Here is a 14,200-nt window from a genome sequence, read left to right as displayed (position 1 = left end):
CTCTGCCACCCAGGCAACCTATCCTTGCATCTACCACAAAAGAATCAGAGGCCCCAGAGTTGCCCTATTTAGGAGAAGGTTGGCAAAGAGATGTCGTTGGTCATGCCAATTTCGAGAGCTTCACCGATGACCGTGGTCTGGCTAGCTATGTCCAGGCTTAGCGGAAAGAGCGCAGTGGTTGACAAGCGATGTCTGACACGTGTGAGGAGCCCACCGGGTATCTGGTCTCCCTCCCAATTGGAAGGCATTCTTCACACTCTACGTGCTGGTGGAGCAGGTGCAGCCGGAAGGAGCAAGAAACAGGCTGTCTTTCTATCTTCCCAGGTTCATTGGCACTCAGTACTCCCACACCCTCAGAGGTCAGAGAAGACTTTTCCGAAGGTGACCCAGAAAAGGGACCCTCAGTAAAGCCCTACAACAAGAGGTCTGTAATGAAGTGGCTGAGCGAGAGCCGCAGAAGGGCCAGAGCATAGATTCACGTTTCCTCCTCACTCCCTTTAACGATCCTGTTACACTTAACACCTGGGAGATAGCGAGGCTACGGTTTTCCGTGATGAGAAGCAGAAGCGTGATCCCTGCCCCTAGAAGCTGGCTGCCCAGGGGCTCTGTGGTGCATACTTGCTTCCAGCCAGCTGCCAACACTGGAAAACCCTACTCCCACCTTGAGCCCATCTCCAGCCTGCTTTACTGACGTTGTCCTTTTAGAGAGTATGCCCCTTCCAAATAAGAAGGTTCGAATAAATGAGTTATCTCTGTGTGTTCCTTCAGGTGTTTCTTTTTTTTTTTTAAGTTTATATTTGAGAGTGAAATTGAGCAGGAGCAGGGGAGGGGCAGAGAAAGAGGGGGGGAGAGAGAGAAAATACCAAGCAGGCTCCGAGCTGTCAGCGCTGAGCCCAACTCGCGCCTCGAACTCAGGAACCTTGAGATCATGACCTGAGCCCAAACCAAGAGCTGGACGCTTAACCACGGAGCCACCCAGGCACCCTCTTTCTTTTTAACGGCAGTGTTTGCTTATGTTAGATTAGGGCGGGGTCAGGACCGACTTCATTCCTGTCTGTGGGTTCTCACCCTTTCGGTTTAGTTTCCTCAGAAAATGTTTTGATTTATTTTGGTTTTCAGTTTTAGCCCACGGTTCTCGTTTTTACTCTCTCTCTCCTCAAGCCCCACCCCTCCACTCGCATGCCTACCCTCTTGCTCTTTCTCTGCTTGAAATCTCCCATAAGAAAAAAAAAAAGCATCTTTAACTCTGTAATGATCTCTGTAATGTATCTCACTCCCTGGTGGAGTGAGATATGGTGGCAAGAGTGTGCATCCAGGGGACCTGGATTCTTTCACACAGGAGCTGTGTGATGAGAGGCAAGTTAACTTCCCTCTAAGAAGAGATGCTTCCTGCCCTATCTTCTTTGCAGAGTTTTTACCAAGATCAAGTAAAGAAATGCCCTCGAATTCTCTTTGTGAAGTCCAAATTGCTGGGTAAACGTTATTTCATCATTGCAATCCTTTTGCAAATCTGGTCACCCCACTGTAAGGTGCCAATTATACTGCAGGAGGATCTGATTGTCCTTTGTGGCAGCTGACCAAAGAATGACAGCTTCTAGGCAATGCCTCTCTCAAACAATTCTCCCTTATCTGGGGTCCCTCTTCATCATTCCCAAGAATGCTGCCTGATTTCCTGACATTAATCACAACACAGACACATTTAGGAGGGAGTAGCTAGTAGGGCACCTTCAGTCAAGGAAACACCATCACCTGCATCAGCGTGCCTCCCACATTACTCAGAGACTTTTATCTTTGCCATCCATAAACTTCTTTAGGTGCAGGTCAGAAATCTCCAGATCCCTCCCAGCCAATGTGTAGACAAAATTGTAGAGGAAGACTGTGCTTCCAATGTTGGGATTTCTGTTTTGACAGCCTTGTATTTGTATCTCAGTGAAAACCCCCTTAATGCTGAATCTGTTTTCCTATTGGTGCTCTACTTTAGTAAAATGATAAATTGCATCTAATCTGTGCTATACTGCGTGGGAGCACTTCCCTAAAAATCTTCTCCATACTTCTATTTTAAGAAACGATTTGCATTGAAAAGTCAATGAATATCAGCATTGTGTGTGAGGAGATGGCACCTAACTAAAAGCTCAAATATCGCATAATACAATCAGTTCGTATTTTCAAGATAGCAGTTCATCCGCTATAGAAATTTGGTTTCTGAAAATCCTCAGGGTAGAATTTATAGTTGAGAAATAAAATATCATACAGGAAAAAAAAAAAGCCCACCAGGTCTGGTAGAGCTAAGGTGCATTGTAAACCTTAAAATATTCTGACAAATATATTTTAATCAGTTTCAATGAAACAATAAAGGCAGCACATTCCATAAAGACAATCAATGAGACGACGAGGTTTTCACCATTTGAAATTTCTGATGGTGTGTAGAGTATTTGTTTTGCCTCTCTCTCCAAAAGGGATTTGCCGCCATAGGCACAAAGGTACGGCTGAGCAGGAGGAAAGTCAGTGCTCCCATAGACTCGGCCATGAGAGGCAGGAATGGGATAGAAAGCAGGCTGATTGTCTTTTGCCTCTAACCAGGCTGCATGAGACCAGGGAGTAAATACCCAAATGATACCCTGAAGTGCTGAAGGAAAAGCAGGGGAGTATATTCCAAACAGATCAATCAATGTCATGGGCATGCGGGGTGGAGAACCACGGCAAATGATCAAAGCTGAGGCTTAGAGTCCAATAAAGAGCTTAGAAAGGAGAGAAAGAAGCAAGAACGAACAATGGCTCAGAGCAGCAGGAAGCAAGAACAGCAATGGTCGGAGATAAGGCATTAACCTCTGCAGCAGTTTTGCACATTCCGGGTACACTGTGTGGACGCGCCAGGTCCATCCAAATGTTAAAGTGATACCTGGGCTGCCCTTGGACCTCCAGCAAAGGTCTGAATCCAACGGCAGAAGAAATATGACTTGGGCTGTTTCTGTGTGCAGAGTCAAAGAAGTTTAAGTCCCAGGAGGGCATGCCTCTTGAGGAAGGAGAGACAGCCTACAGGGCAGTGAGTTTCTGACAGCGGACCAAAGCATCCCTCCAAAAGTCTGTCCTTCTGGCTGTGTGTCCTAGAATCAGCCAGCGCTGTGTAGATAACATCAGGTCTTCAACGATTTATGTGCTTCCAACCGCCCTATGAACGAAACTAACACTTCCCTCTAGTCACTTATTATTCTTCCTTTTCAGAGATCTCTCTCCATTCTCACTTCTCCTGCTGTTATATTATACAGCATTTCTTTAATAAACAACCTCAACATTTTCAACGTGTCAGCAAGTTTTGATACAACTACGTTCATTCATATCTTCCACTTAACAACCAAGTTTCCTGCCAGTCCTAATCTGTCCTAGTCTCAGTTTATTACTGAAGATCCTTGTATTAGGCTTATTATCAGTATGTTTATTTTCTTCTTCAACAAATCCAAAGCTGGAGAAGTTGGTTGCCAAGAGGATCTTCTTGGAACTGTCAGACCAATTCCCTGAGAATTCAGGAGAGTGGCAGTTTCTTAACACACCTTCTCTTCTCTTGAGATTTCCACCATCAAAGTTTTTTTTTTTTTTAATTTTTTTTTCAACGTTTATTTATTTTTGGGACAGAGAGAGACAGAGCATGAACGGGGGAGGGGCAGAGAGAGAGGGAGACACAGAATCGGAAGCAGGCTCCAGGCTCTGAGCCATCAGCCCAGAGCCCGACGCGGGGCTCGAACTCACGGACCGCGAGATCGTGACCTGGCTGAAGTCAGACGCTTAACCGACTGCGCCACCCAGGCGCCCCTCCACCATCAAAGTTTTAAATATTCAGGCTAGTCATCAATGAGCAAAATGTCTGATTTTAGACACATGCCTTCTTCAAGCAAAAAACTAGACCAACACCTACATTCGTCAGCTCAGGATGCTATATAACAAAATACCATGGACCGGGTGGCTTAAATGACAGAAATTTCTTTTCCCTCTGTTATGATGACTGGAAATTCAAGATCAAAGTATCAGCACGGTCAGTGTCTGTTGAGAACTCCCTCCCTGATTTGCTCCCTTCTCCATAGATTCACTAATGGCAGAGAGAGAGAGAGAGAGAGCAAGTTCTCTACTGCATCTTCTTTTAAGGACTCTAATCCCATCCTGAAGACCTCACCTTCTTGACCTCATCTAAACCGGATTATCTCCCCAAAGCCTCATTTCCAAATACCATCACATTAGGGCTTAGAGCTTCAGCCTATGAATTTTGAGCGTTTGAGAGAATTCAGTTTACGGCGCCATCCAAAGAGCAGATAGGGTACATTTCTGGGATTACCGCGCAATTTTCCATACACTTTCCATACCAAACCGAAAGCAGTATGTGGTACATAGTAGCTGTTTAATAATACTGGTTGAGCAAATCGAAAAATGAGCAAATGTCTAGATCTATCCTTCCAATATAATGGCGTCGCATAGCAAGAATCAGCATGCATTTGTTTAGCAAATGGATATATTAGTGAATCAATAGTTGGTACCCACATATTCTAGCATTGGAGACCAACCCTGCGCTATAGTTTGTTAGCTGGATGGATCTCACTGCCTGCTGCCAAACCTCCTTCCTGCTCACTGTTTGTTCACCGCGTTATTTCCACCGTAGAGCCTTTGGTGGTTACCTGTCCCTGCAAGAAAGACAAATAGGGTAAGGTTTGAATAAAGCACGGCTGGTTTCTAATCCCACAGCGACCATTTTATACTTGGGTAAAACTGGGCACATCACTGAATGTTCCTAACAATCTCAATCTCCTCGGGGATTCAAATACCTTCAAAGGAAAACAATTAGAATTAAATGGTTTTTTTTTTTTAAACAAAATTATATTTCACCAGCCTGACGCAGCATCTCGATACATGTCTATTCTCTCCTGAGAGTGGGCAATTTCCATTTTCTACAAATCCTGTTTCTTCTGTGAAAGTTTTCTCCCTAAAATTGTATTCAGTCTTGGTGACATGGTTAATCCAGGCACTCTGCCCTCTCAAAGGGGCCCTGAGATCTGATTTACCCACTCCTTCTTTTCACCGCCTCAGGCCTCCTAGGGGAAGGCATGTATCCCAAGCTTAGCCAATCACGTTCTCTTAGGACATTGCTGAAAAGAATGATACGAAGACAAAAGAAAATGTTTTTAGGTTCATTCATTCCAGCCGTGATACCTTTAACAGTCGTGTAATTTTTTCGTGGTCTTACCTCATTTTTCAGCCCGATTCTCTGGTCTTCCTATTGACTACATGAACTTAAATATATGATTTGATTAAGTTAGCTGCAATTAGATTCTCTAGTTGGCAACCACAAAACGCTGGCTATAATTTTAAAAAATTATATTTTTAAAACTTCTCTTAAAGGCACAAAAGCAGCCAAATAAAAAGAAATAGTTCTTGTTCGTAGGCAGAAGGATTTGATAGCGTAATGATAAAATTTTTTCTGTGAAATCAACATGGTGCTAATGAAGCCACCAAAGGCTTGTTCCCAGCTGAAAAAAAAAAGTTAACTCTACTAGATATTGAAAGGCATTGTTATGAAATTATGAAATTTATGAAATTATGAAAACTGCAGTACTGGACTATTTAATTAAGGATACACTGATAGCTATTTTGGGAAGAAAAAAAACCCTTCATCTATCAAAATAAATTCCAGAGGGATCGAAGATTTAAATGCAAAAAGTAATCATAAAAGTTTTATGAGAAAATCATATATTAATGTACTTACGCTCTTGGAGTGGGAAAAGCCTTTTCAAGTATGAATCAAAAATTGAAAGTCATAAGGGAAAAGGCTGATTAATTTGGCTAAATATATTTTAAAAATTCTCGGTAGAGCAGAAATACCAAACACATGACCCCTCCACTGCACTGATTCCCGGTTTGCTCCTAGCCTCATAATATTACTTGTGATTTACCATTTAATCCCTGTAATCGTTTCTTTATAACCCATAGTGAAGATTCCATATCAGTACTTAGTTATACAATATTGATCCAGATTGAGGAATCTGGTGATAGTCCCCTTGAACTGAAGCATGTGCATTATTGAAATATGTGTGAAATGATGAAGGTAGAGTTTTAAAATACATATTATCTGTCAAGTAAGCGCTTTACATTTATTGTCTCCTTTAATCCAACAAATAATTCAGCCCACAGTTCTAAATGACTAATACTATTACATCCATTTTACAGATGAAGAAATGGAGAGTTGAAGAGGCAGGGTGAAGACTTGAACTCAGGTCTATCTTTGAACCGAATGTGTGTTGTTAATAGCTTCATTGCGCGCTGTTGATGGAATGGAGATTGACACATCTCCATTTGGAACACTTAGTAAGCATAAGACCAGATGCTACCTATTGTTCTCCCCCTCTGAATAAAAAGCAAGCTTCACTACACACACAAACACCTGTTCATTCATTCAAAAACCTTTACTGAGTATCTACTATGTGCCAAGTATAAGTTCTAGAAGTTAGTAATCTGTCAGTGAATAAATCCAAGTGTCAAAGTGTCTGCTCTCAAGGGAGGAAACAGTACGAAGCAAACACATAAATGCTACATGGCAATAAATGCTAGGAAAGAAAAAGCAATTAAGGAGAATAGAGTGATAGAGAGAAGGCAGGATGATCTATTATGACGGATGGTCAGGAAAAGCGTCTCTATTAAGGGGACATTTGAGCAGATACTTGAGGCATTAGGGAGCCAGGCAGATATTTAAGAAGAGAGTAACGAGTGCAAGAACTCCAAGTGCAAAGGCATGGGCACACTGTCACGCTCATGAGGACCGCCATCAAGAGCAGTGTGACCGGAGCGAGCGGTGGGCAGTGAGGCCAGAGGTCTAGCAGGGGCTAGAACACCCGGGGAACATGTCCACCTGCCACGTTCACAAACAATACCCTTTAGTGCCAGTGTCTATGAGACAGCACTAGTCTGACTTTCAAGCAGAAAAAGCATTCTATACTCTTGTGTGCTCTTGGAAGAGAGCTGCACACTCTGATGGCAGGCTCAAGTCACCTACTGTGTGGTACCCAACCAGAAAGGCACACTATGCCCTTAGAAAATGGGAAGCCAGGAGACGTTTATGATTAACTTACGCATCTGCTAGGTAATCTCTCCCATTATTGTTTTCATCAAGCAGAGTAGACTAAACAGTTGAAATGATCAATTAGCTTAATTGCAACTTGGAGCCGTGTTCCCTACCGTGAAATGAATTCTCTCCACTTTGACGAGGTTATGCATTTGAGATTTACAAGTGATAGCGCTAGTATGATTTTGGTTTACAATTACTCTGATTCTCCTCCTTGTGGGTTCTTGTTAAAAACTCAACATGTTTAACGTTCAGTCGTTAGCACATATTGGGGGAAGCGAATTAGGGGAAGGAATTCTGTGGATTCTGTAAATACATTTTTGTTCTTTAATTCTGTTCAGCTGTGGGCCGATGTCCTATGTAGACTTGTGATTAGGACCCAAGTCTGATCAAAATCAATGTCAAAAGATGAATTTCACAAGAAAAAGAGTGAGGGGTTAAGAAGGTAACCTTTAAAAGGGAAGATTGTTTAACTGCAATTGAGTTACTGTATTAAGAAATTACATTCCTAAGGATCAAGGAATGACAATTTTTTTTTCTATCCAAGGCCATACAGTAAATATTTTAGGCTTTGTGGGCCATGTAGATCTCTTTTATGACTACTCAACTCAGTGTGGAAATAGTATGTAAATGGATAAGCCTGGCTTGTTCCAATAAAACTTTATTTATAAAAGCAGGTGGCAGGCAAGATTTCCCTCACAGGATGTAGCTTGCAGACTCCTGGTATAGAGCCTCTGGTTATTTATTTCTGCAAGTGCTCAGGAAAACAGGTAAGGAGATAGAAAAATAGCACAGCTTCTTTCTCTGTTCTTGCTCACGAATCTCCAAACCAAATGTGATTTTCAAAAGCAACCCAATCAGGCAAAAACAAAAATAAATACCAAATAGAAATAATAGTGGGGCTCAGGGTACAGATTACCTCCGCAGTCCTAGGACAATGCTAAATATATCGATGCCTAACCACGGCAGGGAGGACTCTACTTTTGCAGCGGGTCATAGCAAGTGTCTTGTTAAGGAAGGTTTCCAGTCAGTCATATGCTCCCTCCTTCTTTTGTTGCATGAGAAATCTGACTAAGGTTGGGGGGCGTGGCTGTGACAATTGCATCAACCTCTATCACAGACTTTCCTTTCTGGGGCGGGAGAAACTTACTGGCTTTCCCTGGGCTCCGGATATGGAGACCCTCCTGGCTGGCTCCCCCACCCTGATGTGCCAGCCTCCCTCCCACATTCCCGGCCAGATCACCAGAAGGGCGCTCCTCGAGAAAGAGGCAAGACACAGAGGCAGGGTTGCTTCCTGTACCCGCTCAACTCAACTATAAACCCTTAGAAGGGCAAGGTCATACGGCATATTTCTTTCTTGTACCCTTTAAGAGGCTAACATAGACCTGTCTGCAGAGAGGGTGCTCCAGAAATGCTGGTTGGAAGGAGGTGCCCCCAACCCTGTTGCTATTTATCTACTGATCGTTCAGGGCCTTTTCGGGTCCTAATACTCAGCAGCGCTCACTGACCTTTCCCCCTACCTCCTCGCACACCACTTCCCGTTCCAGACAGGAACTAAGCCCGAAGGTGAGACGCCTTACTTGTTGGAGAGCCTCAGAATTTTGTTTTCGTGGCCCATAAGCAGATACATTTCGTGATTCTGTAACATTAAATCACATGCGTCCTCATTAACCAACAGTGGTGGTGGAAAACCTAAACACAGAAATAGGCTGGTGGGACCTGTGAAAGGCACACGTTCCCCCTCCCCAACAGCCTTTTTTTTTCTTTCTTTTCAGATGACAGTGACAGATTGTTCTCAGGAAAAGGCATAAGTTACCCCGTGTGCTGGACGCTCTGTTGTCACCTCAGCGTTGCCACCCCTCTAAGTCTGGTTGCCACGTTTCACAAATTCCCTTCTCTACACGGCCCAGCTTAGAGCTTGCCCACGAGAGGAACTTGCAGACATTTGGAAAGTGGAAGTGAAGCACAGCCGTGCCTATTCTCCAGAAGCGGCTGTAGGCTGATGTGGAGGCAGAGAGGAGATTCCCAGGGGCTTCCAGAGAGTTCTCCAGAATCATCAGCTTTGCCGCAGCAGACTGAGACTGTTGAAGCTCCTCTAGGATTTCTAAGAATTCCAGCAGCTTCCAGGCAACCACCTGTGTAGGTACTCCTGCCTGAGATCAACAGCGTCAACAACCTTGACCTCTAGTGGCACCTTTGCTGATTTCTGCACCCTCAGATTTCCCACAAAACCCCTTAAGTCCATGTTAAACCCTTTATCCAGACTGAGCCCTGTTTTACCACAGGTAAAGAAGGATAGGGTAGTATACAGTTAACAGCACCTTAGCATTTACTTTCCTTTCAGAAAAGCATGGGTGTTAAGGAGAGCATCCACTGACGAGCCAAGTTGATTATAAAACATACAGGCGTGGGGCGCCTGGGTGGCGCAGTCGGTTAAGCGTCTGACTTCAGCCAGGTGACGATCTCGCGGTCCGGGAGTTCAAGCCCCGCGTCAGGCTCTGGGCTGATGGCTCGGAGCCTGGAGCCTGTTTCCGATTCTGTGTCTCCCTCTCTCTCTGCCCCTCCCCCGTTCATGCTCTGTCTCTCTCTGTCCCAAAAATAAATAAACGTTGAAAAAAAATTAAAAAAAAAAAAAACATACAGGCGCCATTAAGAAAGAAAAATGCCCCCGGAGCACCTGAGTGGCTCAGTTGGTTGGGCCTCTGACTTCGGCTCAGGTCATGATCTCGCAGTTCATGAGTTCGAGCCCCAAGGCAGGCTCTGTGTTGACAGCTCAGCTCTGTGTCTCCCTCTCTCTGCCCCTCCCCCGCTCACGCTCTGTCCCCCTCTCTCTCAAAAATAAATAAGCATTAAAAAAATATTTTTATTAAAGAAAAAGAAAAATGCCCCCTCCATGGAGATCAATAGGAAGCCCCTCCACAAAGCTGGGAGACCAAACAGTTATATCTCCGGTGCAAGCATAAATGAGACATCTCATTTAGGAAAGGAGGGGGAGACATTGCCGACGGGGCAGCAAGAAAATCTCCCCGGTTAGAATTTGAACTACAAACTGCTCAGGCGGCTTTGCAGTCTGAATTTATACTGCCAAGGTAGCCCCCAAATGCTGAGGCAGAGAAGGTACAGGTTTGGGGTCGGTGATGTCCTCAATAATCCGCCCCAGCAAAGGCAAGCCCTCCCTGGAAGACCTCACTTTCAGTCCAGGTGCAGGGATTGTGGGACTGCACCGACAACCGGAAGATGCACTCTGTTCTCAGACTCGGAGCACGGAGATAAAAACCACGGTGGGTCTTAGAATTATGAAACGTGTTGGCAGACGACGCCATACTAGCTGTGTTCTGTGAGTTTCCCACGCAGAAGGTTGAGAGCATCGCCTTTGGATTGGGATGCGGAGTCAGGCAGTTAATCTGCATAGAGCCCAGACTCTGCTGAGTACCAGACCCCCACCTGGCCCCATCCCAGTCTCCGGACGTGCTGGCACAGGCTTCACACGCCACGCACGCACTCTCCACACTCTGTTCCAGCTTCTTGCAGCCACTTCCAGCTCTCAAGACTCACTGGCCCATTGCACATTTCTGAGCTTTCATACTCATCATCCGTCTGCTCTCCGCTCTCTCCTGTCCTTTGTGGGTTGGCTCACTCGGGAGGAGAGCATTGCCTCCTTAGGGAAGCTTTCTCTGAGCGTGTCTGGTTTACGTGTGCCTTCTCTCGGCTTCCATAGCTCTCATGTTCAGTAAGAGCCCACCAGGGTGCTTACGCTTTGCTAAGAGTTAAGCTTAATAAAACACCAAGTGCCTACCCCAATGGCCGGCACACTCTAGATGCTCTATAGATGCAATTTCTCTTCTCCCTTTCTTTTTTATTTTTTTAACGTTTATTTATTTTTGAGACAGGGAGAGGCAGAGCATGAACGGGGGAGGGTCAGAGAGAAAGGGAGACACAGAATCCGAAACAGGCTCCAGGCTCTGAGCTGTCAGCCCAGAGCCCGATGCGGGGCTCGAACTCACGGACCGCGAGATCATGACCTGAGCCGAAGTCGGACGCTTAACTGACTGAGCCACCCAGGCGCCCCTCTTCTCCCTTTCTTAAGGGCCTTGAATGTCCAGTTCAGCAAGATGCGTTCCCTACAGCATGCTGGCCACAGTTGAGGCGACAAGGGTGAATAAAACAGGCCCTGCCCACGAGATGACAATACGATGGAAGAAAAGCAAAGCCAAGTAGCTTTTTAATTCACATGAGACAGTATCACAGTGACTCACGGGATGGCCCGCGTCAGGCTGCTCGGGTGGCTCAGGAAAAGGAGCAAAGAGTGAGGATCTGACGAGCATCTCAGAGACCCAGTTATCCCTAGTCTGGTAGTGCAGAAGGTAGAGATTCGTGAGCAAAGACGTGGGTGCATGAGATGACAACTGTAAGAAGCGATGTGATCAGTGTTTCAATTTACACAGCTTTGTATCCCAGAGTTCACGGGACCGGGCACATGGTGGGAAGGAACGAAGCAGTGAAGGAAGGAAGGAGAGAGAAGGAGAGAGCAGGAGAGAGGAGAGGAGTCTGTCCTGCATTTAACAGTCCAGCTGGTTATGGGCAAATGGAGCCCATATTTATTTATTTATCTATCACTAACCAATAAAGCATCTAAGTCAAGAAGGGAGGGGGGGAGGGAAAAAGAAAGGAAGGAAGAAAAGGAGGAAGGAACTCCGTGGGGAGGATTTTTTAAAATTTTTTTTTTCAACGTTTATTTATTTTTGGCACAGAGAGAGACAGAGCATGAACGGGGGAGGGGCAGAGAGAGAGGGAGACACAGAATCGGAAACAGGCTCCAGGCTCTGAGCCATCAGCCCAGAGCCCGACGCGGGGCTCGAACTCCCGGACCGCGAGATCGTGACCTGGCTGAAGTCGGACGCTTAACCGACTGCGCCACCCAGGCGCCCCTTTAAATTTGTTTTCGTCCTTCTTGTCTCACACTCTTGACCTTCCTCCCAGTTTTTATGAACTTCAGATTCCAAGGTGCCCATCCCAACTAGGGAGATGGCCCCTTTCCCCCCACGCCAAAGCAGCAAGGACCTCTGTGCGGTTGTATGTTGGTAAATATTTAACAACCGGCTCTCCGGGAGGAAAACAAAAGCCCTGATTCACAGCACGTGCCAATTTCAGTAGCACAAGCCCTTATCTCGGCCGATTTCAGGCTACCACGTGACACGACTGGTCCCAGAACTGGGACGAGACAGCGCAGTGGGTTCTCAGGAGCTGGTACAAACCGGCCCCAGCACGGCAGTCTGGGTGGGAGTTCCAGAAATGCAGAAGGCCGGCAGGGACGAGAACCGGTAGCTAGAGCACCGGGAACAGCAAGCTGTCGGGGCCTAACTTCTGGAGGCCCCAGGCCAGTTTTTCCGCAAGGGGCCACCCCTCCGAGCACCCTGGGAGGTCACATGGTTCAAGGCCCCAGCCCTGCAGGAGGCGGTTCAGGCAGAAGATGCGGTAAAAGTCTGATGAGAATGTAGATAGTCACTAAGGCTCCGCTGCACTTGGGGTGAAATCCGAAGTCCAAAGCTGCACCCCCTCCCAACGCCCTAGAAAGCCAAGAGGCAGCTGCGGTCCTCCAGCCCTGGCCAGAGTTATGCCCCGAGCTGAACACACAGGAGCCCCCCTTGAACGTGTGCTGAAGGAATTAAGGTGCTCTGCTGTGCGCCTGGCAGGTGGTCAAGTCCCCTCGAGGGGAGGAGGAAACGGAGAGGGAGGGTGAGCACAGTCATAGTATCCGAAATACTTGTAAGCTTCCAGGAGCGACAGGAACATTTATACAGCACGAGGGTATCCATGGGAATGAGGGAAGGGTAGTGGACAGAGGGAAGTTTAGACTTATTATTAGAAATGGCTAAATAATGCAGGGTCTTGAATTGCCCTCTCTTCCTCCTTTTTCTTATCAGCTGCGAGAAAATGGTGAGTGGGCACAGAGGTAGTGGGAGTAAAACAAAGAAACTCTTTGTAGCAAAACAAACAAGAGGCTGTGGTTCATGGGCATAAAACTGCAAACTCTCGCCTTCCACCGGCAAATGTGGGGCTCCCTCGCCCCGTCCGACACCCTGCTGCTAATTCTCCCCTGGATGTGATCAGAGAGTTCAGGCAGATTATAAAAATGCTGAGAGATGTGTCCGCACAAAGGCTTGTACGTGGATGTTTATAGCAGCGTTACTTAAAATAGCCAGAAGGTGGAAACAACCCAAATACCCATCAACGGATTAATGGATAAACAAAATATGGTATATCCAGACAATGGAATGTTACCAGGCTATAAAAAGAAATGAAGGACTAATATATGCTACCATATGGATGAATCTTGAAGGCATTATGCTAAGTGAAGGAAGCCAGCCGCAAAGGACCACGTGTGACCATATGATTCCGTTCCTTTGAAATGTCCAGAGGAGAATATCTATGAGATAGAAATTAAATTGACAGTTGCCTAGGGCCGAGGACGGGGTCGGGGGGATAGAAGGTGGTTTCCAGAGGATATCGGATTGCTTTGGGGGGGGCGACGGAAATGTTCTAAAATTGGGGCGCCTGGGTGGCGCAGTCGGTTAAGCGTCCGACTTCGGCCAGGTCACGATCTCGCGGTCCGTGAGTTCGAGCCCCGCGTCGGGCTCTGGGCTGATGGCTCAGAGCCTGGAGCCTGTTTCCGATTCTGTGTCTCCCTCTCTCTCTGCCCCTCCCCCGTTCATGCTCTGTCTCTCTCTGTCCCAAAAATAAATAAACGTTGAAAAAAAAAAATTTAAAAAATAAATAAATAAAATTGACTGTGTTGATGGTTGTACCTATCCGTGAATATACTAAACACCATTCAACTGTACAATTTAAATGGGTGAATCTTATGTTAGATAAAATGTATCTTAATAAAGCTGTTTTGATGGAACAGCTTTTGATGGAAGCTGACGTATGATGTGTGACGTCTGACCTGTCCTTGCCTCAACCCCTCCTCCTTATTACCCCAGTCACAGCGTGGCATCATTCAGCCGGACTGCTGAATTATGGGTGTAGGACCTCTCGGACCACTGAAGCAAAACTCGTCAGACAATAAAAACAAATGAGACAGAACACATCTGAGGGGAG

The 14,200-nt window shown here is 46.0% G+C and overlaps 1 long non-coding RNA gene across 1 annotated transcript in view; it reads right to left on the bottom strand.

Moving 5' to 3' along the window:
* Positions 1 to 4,202: 4,202 nt before the first annotated feature.
* Positions 4,203 to 14,200, bottom strand: part of LOC123386633 — a 57,760-nt gene continuing 47,762 nt past the window's right edge. The window contains exon 3 of the long non-coding RNA XR_006600842.1: positions 4,203 to 4,667. This is a non-coding gene — a long non-coding RNA (uncharacterized LOC123386633). The remainder of the gene's footprint in view (positions 4,668 to 14,200) is intronic.

Source organism: Felis catus, chromosome B4 (assembly GCF_018350175.1).
Source record: "Felis catus isolate Fca126 chromosome B4, F.catus_Fca126_mat1.0, whole genome shotgun sequence".
Classification (NCBI taxonomy): domain Eukaryota; kingdom Metazoa; phylum Chordata; class Mammalia; order Carnivora; family Felidae; genus Felis; species Felis catus.
The sequence above is the reverse complement of the archived record's forward strand: the minus strand, read 5'-3'. Positions and strand labels throughout refer to the sequence as shown.